The sequence below is a fragment of the Crocodylus siamensis genome, chromosome 4, assembly GCF_052110815.1.
Source record: "Crocodylus siamensis isolate JL-2025a chromosome 4, ASM5211081v1, whole genome shotgun sequence".
Classification (NCBI taxonomy): domain Eukaryota; kingdom Metazoa; phylum Chordata; order Crocodylia; family Crocodylidae; genus Crocodylus; species Crocodylus siamensis.
The window spans coordinates 128,976,779-128,987,184 of NC_143398.1; the positions used below are offsets into that span (position 1 = coordinate 128,976,779).

The 10,406-nt window shown below is 44.1% G+C and overlaps 1 pseudogene; it reads left to right on the forward strand.

The window, feature by feature from the left end:
- Positions 1-8,637: 8,637 nt before the first annotated feature.
- LOC149866490 (uncharacterized) lies at positions 8,638-9,500 on the forward strand (annotated as a pseudogene).
- Positions 9,501-10,406: the final 906 nt, after the last annotated feature.

The following is a 10,406-nucleotide window of genomic DNA, read 5'->3' on the forward strand; positions in this document are numbered from 1 at the left end:
AGAGTTGCAGACATTCTGGAGGGCAAGGATAGGATTCAGAATGTAATTGATGAACTGGAAAAATGGTTTGAAAGCAATCAGATAAAATTTAACAAGGACAAATGCAAAATCCTGCACTTGGGACAGAAAAAAAATCATATGCACAAATACTGCCTGGGGAAGGACTTGCTAGGCTGTAGTATTGCAGAGAAGAATTTAGGGATCACAGAGGCCATAAGCTGAATATAAGTCAACAGTGTGCAAAAGCCCAACATCATGCTGGGCTGTACGAATCACTTGGAAATCAAGGGAAGTTTTTAACTCACTATTTTACAATCTTTGCATTCTCCTATGCCTGAAGAAGAGTGAGTGTGGCCAAGAGCTTGCAAATAAATAATATATATTTTTGCAAATATCTAGTTAGTCTAATAGAAGATACCACCTCTACCCAGAGTTCTGACTCCTGTTGCCTGTAGACTAATATAGCTACAACCTGTATCCCTCTTACTATTTTCAGCACTGGTGAGGACTCACGCACAGAACTGTGTCAAGTGCTGGCCCTCTCACTTCAAGAAATATGTGGACAGAGTCTTGCAAAGAGTGACAAAAGGATTTGAGGTCTGAGTAACATAATTTATGTGGAAAGGCTGAAAGAACTAGGATTTAATCTGTAGAAAAGAAGATGGGGAAAGGGAGATTTGGTAACAGTCTTCACATCTCTGCAGCCATAAGGGACAGAACTAGGAGCAAAGGCCTAAAATTGCAACAAAGGAAATTTAGGTTGCAGGTTAGGAAGAACTGTTCCACCATCATGGTCATTAAGAAGAAAAGGCAACCCAGAGAGGCTGTGGAATCTCCATCTTTGGATGATTTTAAGAACTGGTTATGTGTGGATACCTTTAGGAGTGTTATGTACAAGTTGTTACATAGGCTGGGGAATTGCAGGAGGGTACAACAGAACTGTAGGCAAGGTACTGCTCTCTGAATAAACAAGCTTTATTGTTCTATACGCTTAACTCCTTGGTCTTTTGAGAACAACATAGGTTAGACAGACAGCTGGCTTGGAAGGTTTAGACAGGGATAACCCTGCATTAAGCAGGAGGGTGGAATAACTCAGGAGTGGCTAACCAATGGCAGGAATGCATAGGTTGTACAGGAAACCTCTGTGTGTGGCACATGTAAAATCAAGGAGGGAACAGGCAGCACAGCAGCTGATAGGGCAGAGCAGGAGATGAACCAGGTTGCACAGGAAATGAAGCAGAAAGCAGAGCAGCAAAGAAAAAATAAAGCAGAAGAAGGGGATCAAAATGGCACTACTCAGGAAAGGTGGGGCTAAGTCATGGCATGCCTACAAAATAGTTGACCCCTATTGGACTAGTTGACTCCCTCAGGTCCTTTCCAACACTACTATGCTATGATTCTAGGACCTAATAGTTTTCCTGAGTTTGGCTTGGAGCATCATTAATCTTAGTTGTATTTAAAAAGTACTGTTGGCAGAGTAGCAGTTGGTGACATTTGACAAGACTGTCCATCTAGTTACATCTGTAAATGCAGGAGCCTTAGTCCTGGGGCTATTTGTAAGCAAGGCCTCATTTTGTTTACTCTCCAGCAAATATTTTTTTCTGCTACCTTTTTCTTCTACTTCGGAGATTTTGGAGGCAAAGGGACTTGTTAGGGTGAAAGTATTTAAATCTTGGGAAGCATTGAATTTGCAGCTGAATAACAGGCTATAATCTGCGGCCTAGCAAAGCTGCTAACCACAAGGCAGAATGGTATGTTAAAAGTAACATTGCAAAATGCTTAGGCACGCATTTTCTTAACAATATAGTAGTGTGGTAAGTTATATAGCTCATTGTGTAAAAGAAACAGGATGCAAACCACTGGCTATCGTTAGATGATAAAGCAGATTTTGCTTATGAATGCTTACGCTAAGCCAGCCATTCGCTTGTGCTAAGTAGCCATCTTAACTGTGTCAACCATTTTCAAGTGAGTCTGTGTAAGTCTGTGTCATGTGAATGAGGTGAAGTCTTAGGAATGTGGAGATGGTACAACTTGGGACTCAAAAATAGATTGAAATGTGAAAGACAACATGTAACCAGTAACAGAATCTGAGATAAAATATGCAAAAAAGGTAAATGGTGATTGGTAAAGAAGACTCCAGCCACTCAAGTGACCAAACGAAGAAAGGGTCAAGGTCTTAGGCATGGGCTCAAAGCAAAAAGACATGTAAATAAGTGAATACATAGGCGATTCCATGCTAATGAAACAAACAGTAAACAAAGGTGGACCTTAAAATGGGAAGGACTAAGGGGAGAACAAAGGAAGAAAGAAGGTGGGGTCGGACCCAGAGGGTTGTAATTGATGGCAGTCACTCATCGTGGTGCCCTGTGACCAGTGGGGTCCCTCAAGGCTCTGTCCTGGGACCCATACTGTTCAACATCTTCATTAATGATGTGGACATTGGAGTCAGGAGTGGACTGGCCAAGTTCATCGATGACACCAAACTTTGGGGCAAAGCATCCACGCCAGAAGATAGGCGAGTGATCCAGGCTGACCTGGACAAGCTCAGCAAATGGGCAGATGAGAACCTGATGGTGTTTAACACCGAAAAATGCAAGGTTCTCCACCTTGGGAGGAAAAACCTGCAGCATCCTTATAGGCTTGGCAGTGCTACGTTGGATAGCACTACAGAAGAAAGAGACTTGGGGGTCATCATTGACCACAAGATGAACATGAGCCTGCAATGCGATGCTGCGGCTAGTAAAGCGACCAAAATGCTGGCGTGCATCCATAGGTGCTTCTCGAGCAAATCCCAGGACGTCATTCCCCCTTGTACTCGGCCTTGGTGAGGCCGCAGCTGGAGTACTGCGTCCAGCTTTGGGCTCCACAATTCAAAAAGGATGTGGAGAAGCTTGAGAGAGTCCAGAGAAGAGCCACGTGCATGATCAGAGGTCAGGAAAACAGATCTTATGATGATAGGCTGAGAGCCATGGGACTCTTTAGCCTGGAAAAGCATAGGCTGAGGGGTGATCTGGTGGCCACCTATAAGTTTATCAAGGGTGACCACCAGGATCTGGGGGAACGTTTGTTCACCAGAGCGCCCCAAGGGATGACGAGGTCGAACAGTCACAAACTCCTGCAAGACCGTTTCAGGCTGGACATAAGGCAGAATTTCTTTACTGTCCGAGCCCCCAAGGTCTGGAACAGTCTGCCAGCGGAGGCGGTTCAAGCACCTACATTGAACACCTTCAAGAGTAAATTGGATGCTTATCTTGCTGGCTGACTTCCTGCCCTTTGGGCAGGGGGCTGGACTCGATGATCTCCCGAGGTCCCTTCCAGCCCTGATGTCTATGAAATCTATGAAATGTTAATGAGCATAAACTAAGATGTATAAATATAGAAAGAATTAATGTTCATGGCAGCTTCCTGGTTTGTTGGAGCTTTGACCAAAGCTGTCTCCTTTTTTAATAAAGCTGTCAATGAGCAATGTGTGCAAGTGATGGGTGATAGCATTGATCTGTTGTCTCGCTGGTGTCAAAGTCTAACATCTTTTCGTAGATTCATAGATTTAGGGTTGGAAGGGACCTTGCAGATCTTCTAGTCTGACCCCCTGTCCTGGGCAGGAGAGAAAACAGGGCTCAAATGACCCCAGCTAGGTAATCATCAAGTTGGTTCCAGATCCAAACCACCCTGAATGTGTAGTAGTGCCTTCTAATGTCTAGTCTGAACTTACTCTCTAACAACTTATGGCTGTTATTCCTTGTTACTCCAGGAGGTGCTTGGGGGAACAAGGTCTCTCCCACTCCCCTCTGTTTCCCCCTAGTAAGTTTATAGATGGCCACCAGGTCCCCTCTCAGCTTTCTCTTGTGAAGGCTGAACAGGTTAAGGTTCCACAGCCTGTCATTGTAGGGTCTGCCCTGCTGCCTGCAGATCATGTGAGTGGCCCTCCTTTGAATCCTCTCAATGCTGTCCATATCCCTCCTGAAGTGCAATGCTGTGAACTGGACACAGTACTCCAACTGTGGCCTGACCAGTGTCACATAGAGGGGAGGATCACCTCCTTGACCCTACTTGTGATGCATCTGTGGATGCACGACAAGGTGCGGTTAGCCCTACTGACTGTGTCCTCACATTGGTGGTCCATGTTCATGTTGGAGTCAATAATGACTCCAAGATCTGTTTCTGTCACTGTGCTTTTGAGAAGAGAGTTCCGCAGCTTATAGGTATGCTGCTTGTTCTTACTGCCCAAGTTCAGCACCCTGCAGTTGTCAGTATTGAATCCCATCCTATTCTCATTTGTCCACCCCTGTAAACTGTCCAGCTGTATCCTGTCCCTCCATTCTAGTGTGCTGACCTCATCCCAAATCTTGGTGTCCGTGAATTTAAACAGGGTGCTTTTCACCCCCTCATCCAAGTTGCTAATAAAGAAAATGAACAATAGTCAGTCTTGGCCTAGTCGGCAGGATTGTTATACGTTTGGAGGGGAATTGGTTCATCCTGTCCTACCAAGGTAAGGCTTAGCAGCATACTAGGTTCTCTTGGGACGGCTTGGCTATCGTACCCCATCTTATACCTTTTCCCAGTAGCATGGCAGTGGGTTCATAGGCTTTTCCTCTGCGTGTGTGTGTGGGGGGGTCTGGGGGACCTCAGGAATTTTATTGAGAGTTGGGTTAAACAGAATGGGAGTCCATTACAGGGGCCGCAGGAGAATCCTCCAAATCCATCTTGGATTACAGGTGGGCTGACGGAATTTGAAGTGAAAAATCATGGAAGCAGGTCTTCTGTAAAGCAACTACTCTCTGCTTGGAGTGCTGAAGATTTCACCTCCAGACTGCTGATACCTAAGAGAGAGAGCCTCAGAGTGGAGCCTGCATCCTGGCCAGATGTACCTTGACTCTGATGACAGCCCTAGGCTTGGTAGATATAGAATTGTTTAACTGTTTGTACTGGGGTTTTTTTGTTCTTACTCTGTATCAATAAATTCACCTATTATTGACTGGTAGGTGTTGTGGTCAGTCTAAGAGTCATGCCCGCCCAGAACAAAGGTGTAGGTGCTGGGTTCAAATCCAATCCAACAATTGGCAGCTCCACTGGAACACAAAAGTAGTAACCTAACCAATCAGAATTTGTTGATGCAAAGTAATTTGTTCTACAGGAGTTAGCTAAGACTTTTAGTGAGGTAGAGTTGTATAGTAATTGTAAGTAAAATTATAAGTATTTTGCAGGGGATGTTTGTTACTGCTTACCAGGAGACTTTGTTTGCCCATGTCAAGCATAGTAGTAGACATAAGTATATGCTGTAATCCACTTAGAATTAAGTACAAACCTCCTGTTGTGTTTGCAATAGGAAGCTAGAGACCACAAAAGTAATCTTTCTGCTGAAAAGGCAGTGTGAATGAAGAGGGTGCTTTGACTTTGGGGTCCTTAGGAACAGTTACTTTATTCTAGGGAGAAAGAACAAGAGCAGGTATGTGTTTGCTGTAAAGTCTGTGAAGTGTAGGTTACCGGTGCAAGTTATAGCAAAGCAAACTGTTATGCAGGCAGTGTAGCTTCCGAGAGATCAAAGACAATTAGAGAAATGTGAGACAGATACTCTAGGATCCTGTGTACACCAGAAAATAGAGGCAAAGGGCACAAAAAGAGACAAGGTATATTACTAGACATCTGCTCAGGCAGTGGCAGAGAATTTGTGATTAGAAGTAAGGGGAAACTTGGTTCTCCCCCTCCCCTCTGCCCCTGCCTCTCCAGAAACAGCAAGGGGCCTAGAAGAAATAGAGATTGTTAGAGAAGCCTAACAGCTTGTTTTAGGAAACATCCGGGTACAGCTGTGTACACAGGAATCAGTGCCCAGAATACTCTGAGCAGGAAAAGAGGAGTAAGCTTATCAGAGGCATATTTTGATTCTTCTTTGCAGACACCTAGTTTGAAGGGTTTTTTTTTAGAGTAATAAGAGTTTTTCTAAAGGGATTGTGTGTGGTATGTAATTAGTCAGCCACGATCTTTTAGAGGGGGCATTCTCCTATAATGGAGCTTGCTAGACTGTGTGTTTGTAAGGAAGAGAAACAAAGATTGTTTTTAGTCTGTAGGAAGCAAGGCTAGCACAAATTGTGCAGCTGTAACAGAAAGACATTTAATGGATGGATTAGTTTGCAGAGAGCAAGGCAAGAAGGGGCCACTAATAAGAATGGATTGTAGACTCTGTAGCCCAGAAAGAGGTATAGTTAAGATCTGTTAAGGAAAGAAAAACTAGAAGTAAAACCTAGAAGAAAGTGTTAGGATTCTAAAGAGTTGTTAAAGAGAGAGAGAGAAAAAAAATCTAATAACGAGTCTGCAGGACCCTAAGAGGCCAAGTGATCTAGCAGTCCAGAGAAGGGCACAGAGAAGACATCAGTGTTAGAGTTGCCAGAGCCGGGAGCCTGCAATCTCAACTGACCCAAGGAGGGGCCAAGAAGCCCAGAAGTGAGCGACTATGCCCATAAGAAGTAAAGAAAATGCAGAGCAGGAAAGTGGAGAGTTTAGTCCTGGGTATAACCTAAAACTGCTACTCTCCTAGGTGTGGTTAGTGTAGTAAAGCTATAGCAGGGAAGGTTCTGCAAAATGCTTCATAATAACCATCCTAGAGAATAGGCAAAGGCAAATATAGAGTGCCTTAGAACCGTAGATCCCACCTCCTTGTGAGTTATCCTTCATTAACAAAAGGATAGGGGGGCATATTTTGACAGAAAAAACCCTTAGTGCAAGCAACAACAAAAAAAAGAACCGTGTGGCATTGGAACACCCGTGACTTTAAGAGGAGAGCACTGCTGTAAAAGCAGCCTCTGCAAAGGAGGGGAAATTTTTTGATAAGTGCCAACCTGGCTATAGGCCAAGCAAAGCCAGCCACAGTGTATAAGCTAAGAATAAACTAACTGAGAGGGGTAGACCCTCCCTTTTTGTTCTTGTGTTTTACAGCATGGAACCACCACTGAAGCATCATGAAGTTTACTAAATACGGAAAGAAATCAAGCTTAACTGTGTTCTGTGTAGTGATTGTATTTTACTGCATCTTTAAAATGCCACTACTATAAGTGATTGTGATATCAACTATGCTAGACTATAGATGTAAAGCAAAACTTTTTAATAAGCTATGAAATACGTGAGGAGTGGCTACAAAAAAATGGTACATCATGCAAAGCATCACCTCCGTAACCTCGCAGAGTTCAACCATGTCAAAAATCAAGAAGGCTACAAAATTGTTTATGTTGTCATCCTTTTGTTTCCTTCCCCCCCATTTTGTTTGTGTGTTAAAAATTAATGCATTTTAACTTGTATAGTAGAAATAGTAATGTAAAGTAGTTTTATTAATTCCCAGAATTTGTGCAGAAATTAAGAACACAAAGTAAAATGATAGAATCCTAAGAAAGACCAGGGCCTTTCTATGCAAACAACATACCTAGTTACCATGGCAAGTTAAAAAAAAAGTCCTAACCTTTGACTATGGCATGATGTGAAAACAGAAATCAAAGAAAAGAAGAAAAGATCCAGAGAGCCTCAGAAATTGAGGCTGTAAGGTATAAATGTGCACAATTAGAGATGAACAACCAAACCCTGAAGGGGCTCTTTAGAAATTTGGAAAAAGAAAATGAGGAATTGAGAGAAGTGAATCAAAATCAAGCACAGCAATTGGAATCACTGCACCAAGAAAAGACTCATTGAGAAGCCTTACAAAGTTTGGTGAAAATCATGGCAAAGGACCAAGCTGAAAAAGGGGAGAAGTTAACCACAGGTCCTGCTTAATTACCATTAACCGTTTAAAGAAAGAGCTCCAGGACTGCAACCTTCAAATTGCTGCTGTTGTCCAGGAAGACCAAATTTGGGATTCACATATCCCATTTGCCCTGAGAGAAACCTGGGATGCAGATGGAGAAGAAGCGGGGGCGTCTCAGCCACCTGCGGAGGGTTCGGGATTGATTGAGAGCGTGATCAGGGGTAGAAAGGTAAGAAAGGTTTACTGACTTAATAAAAACATGACTACACATAGTATACTAAGACAGATAATAATTAATCATTTGCATTGGCAACTTATTGGCAGTCCCCTCTGATGCCTGATATATGACAAGTTTCTCTTTCCCCAAACTCAGCGAAGTCAACGCTATCCAAGGGGTACCGAGAAGGACCCTGGTATTCAGTCCTTGAGCTGCTTGAGATCCATGGGCCCACTGATCCAGGTCCAGAGATAATTAGTAGTTCTTTTTACAGAGCTGTATCTTCCTTCTAAATGATTCCCTGATGTGCCAACCAATTTATAACTTCTGAGCTATGTTGATAACTTACAGCCATTCAGTTTCTTTTTACTTTAACTGTCCTTAGACTGAAAAATAGCAGTACAAGCTTTGCATTCTTTTGATAAGGTTAATTTTAACTATCCCACAGGGCCTACCATTACTTCTATAAGACTTTGCCAAATTTACTAGGCCTCATACTACATACAAGGCCTCAATACATCTTAGACTTGAATTAGGCTCTTAGCAGGAACATATAGTTTAATATTTGAACAAGTGACAGAAAAACACTTGGTATAATCTTCACAGAGCCTTCAGCAAGCACCTTTATCACACAGACATAATTTTCAGCTGTTGGTGGGGGGGGGGGCCCAGCAAGGTTTTATACCCCTACCTTATGGACCTTAAGTCCAAGGAGGAGAAAGCACTGGAACTCAAGGTGAATACAATCACGTGGACCTCAGTCACATGAGATGCACAGGAAAACTGGAGGGAATCAACTGTTATAACAGTTCCCCTCATTGGAGCAGATCTAGCTGCCCTAGGAAAAACCCTGGGCCTGCCAGCATCAAAAACCTAGTTCAGTGGCTGCAGAAGTCAATGACTGTAGTAGACAGTGAGTCCTTAAATGTCCAAGAATGGCTTGGCGTGTTGAAAACCTACACTACCCCAGAGATTTTAGCAGCCATGAGTAGGGACAGTGGCTTTGGCAGGGACTCTATCCTCCAGAGCATCCTAGATCTGGGGGTGAATACCAGGAGGAAAGTGTTTTAAGGGCAGTTTGGGGCTAGCAGTCCGGCCTCCAAAGAACTACTTGGGGATTATGTAATCTGCTAGGGTTTCTGTCAGGATCAATCTTGCCCATAGATAGGGCAGGTAATTGAATATCCAATATTAGAAATATAGATTATCCCCCTGGTTTTTGGAGAGAGGTGCAAGAGGGCATATATTGATCCAATATAGGGCTAAAGGGACTGCTCCAAGATACTTCACAATACACCTTAAGTGAAGTCCTCTCCCAAGCTCAGGATGTGGAGTGGCTGGGCAGAAGGCAAGGGGTGTGGTGGGGTGGTGATTGAAGCCACACAATTTAAACCAGAGAGTAACAACACGCCAAATTACAGGATCACTTACTCATATGAAAGTGCCTATCCTGGGTCACAGCAAAGGGTCAGTGAACCAAATTACCCCCCTAATACATATTCGGCCCACCCCAAACCAGAAAAGGGAAAGGAAAAAGAGGGGGAGATGGGAGTTTGAGCCATGATAAAAAGGTCAGTCCTCTGTCCGTGTAACACAAAAGCATCATCTACCTTGCCAGGCCCAAGGGGTGTATTGTGTGGAAAGAGTGATTGACTCTAGAGAATCAGCTGGGTTTCTCTTTTGCTGCCTATACCAATTCTGTGAGGGAGAGTTAAGGTGACAGTATTTAAATCTTGGGGAGCATTGGATTTGCAGCCGGGCAGATAATGCTGTGAAGCTTTACCAGACAGGAAATGATGGGGATAATTTGTAAAGAGGTAGCAATTTGTATCCATTTCCCAGAAGGGCAATGCAAGATTAATATACAAGAAGTTGAGTGAAAGGGCTCCACTGAGCAATTAATCTTAGGAGCTCCCTTATTTAGCTGAGAGGGCTGGATCTTAGACTTGGCAAATGGGTTGATATGGAAGGCTCAGGTTCCAGAGATGATATAAACTAACCCAAAGCTCCTCCAGCCCACAGACCACTAGCCTATGCTCCTTATTCATGTGGGCACCACTGACATGGCTCAGAGCACTCCCAGCTGGGTCATGAGGCACTACAGGGATTTGGGAGTGAAGCTAAAGGGTTTGGGGGCTCAAGTGGTGTTCTCGTTGATCCTCCCAGTCTTGGGCTATGGGCTGAGGAGGGAGAGGAGGATCCACGTGGTCAACCAAAGACTGCAGCGCTGGTGTCATCAGGAAGGCTTTGGCTTCCATGACCACAGCTCGCTCTTTGGTGAGAGAGGCAGCAAGCTGCTGGGAAGAGATGGCCTCCACCTCTCTCCTCTGGGGAGGAGGCTCTTCTCAGCCAGACTGGCTGACCTGCTCCACTGGGCATTAAACTAAGCCCATTGGAGGATGGGGGGACTGCCACCACTGCTGGCCTGCTGAGGAACTCTTGCAAAGCCAGCAGGCCAAGGCA